This window comes from Chrysochloris asiatica, unplaced genomic scaffold (assembly GCF_000296735.1).
Source record: "Chrysochloris asiatica unplaced genomic scaffold, ChrAsi1.0 scaffold00060, whole genome shotgun sequence".
In the NCBI taxonomy this organism is placed as follows: domain Eukaryota; kingdom Metazoa; phylum Chordata; class Mammalia; order Afrosoricida; family Chrysochloridae; genus Chrysochloris; species Chrysochloris asiatica.
In genome coordinates, this window is record NW_006408578.1 from 6,708,381 (window position 1) to 6,709,460 (window position 1,080).

The window sequence follows — 1,080 nt, forward strand, 5'->3', positions numbered from 1 at the left end:
TTTTTTTTGGTAATCTTCCTTTTGTCGAGTTCTGATTATCAAGCCATCAAGGCTAAGTCAAATGGGTAGTCTGCAATTTTGGGTGTTCTTGTACATCTCCCCTCACTTCATATCAGTTGGATGCTTCACTCTCAGCTCTAGCCCTCTGTGACTATGTCCTTGTCCATGTGCTCAAGTGTCCCCAGGTCTCAACACACTTTGGACCAACCACACCTTCCTCTTCTCTCTTTCAACTCCAAGTCAACAGGAGTCAATGGACTGTGGTTGAACTTAGTCCATTTCTTCATTGCTGCCTTTCCCCTTCTTCCACTCACCAGTAGACCAATGTGGTTAACAACAAGCTTACAAGCTTGTTCATGTGTTTCCTTTGAGTTTCAGCCTTAGAGGGAAGTTTGTCCTGAAGGAACTTGATTACTTGCCTTGAGGGCTTCCTGGCGAACAGCTTGTATATTCTTGTAGTAGCCAGTCATGGTGACATTTTTGTTTTGGGTTTTTCCTGATGATCTTTCTTTGAAGATGTATCTTCTGTCACTGTAGCTGTTCCAGTCTGCTTGTCCTTGCTAGTGGGAACGTCCCACCTCATAAGGTTCTGAATGGGACTCAGAATTCCACCTAAGGTCCTATACTCTGCAAAAGCTTTTCAAGATGCCTATTTCACTGGGCAAGTTCTAGAACCCCTTTCAATCAGTTATAGGCTGAAGACGGGCTTACAAGTTTTCTATAATCACGTTTCCCAACATTCCTTTCTATCACTCCCAAGTGTCTATTTTACAATATTAGGCAACAGAAACCAATACTCATAAGACAGTCAAACAATTTAGTATTATTTTCCCTCTTCAAACGATGCCTAGATCCCTGTGTATCACAGAGCCCTGTTGTACCAAGGTTGAGCATGCATCACTATTTACCTCTGTCCCACTTAGGCCATGCAAACCTATCTCAGTGTCCCCCTATCTATCTTATTCTTCGACCTCCTCCCCCTTCTTGTAGTGCCCTCCCCAACACCTGAACTAAACCCCCCACCCCAACCCTATTGTTGTGGTTACCTTATAACCCATTAGTTCTTCCCTCCATTTAAGA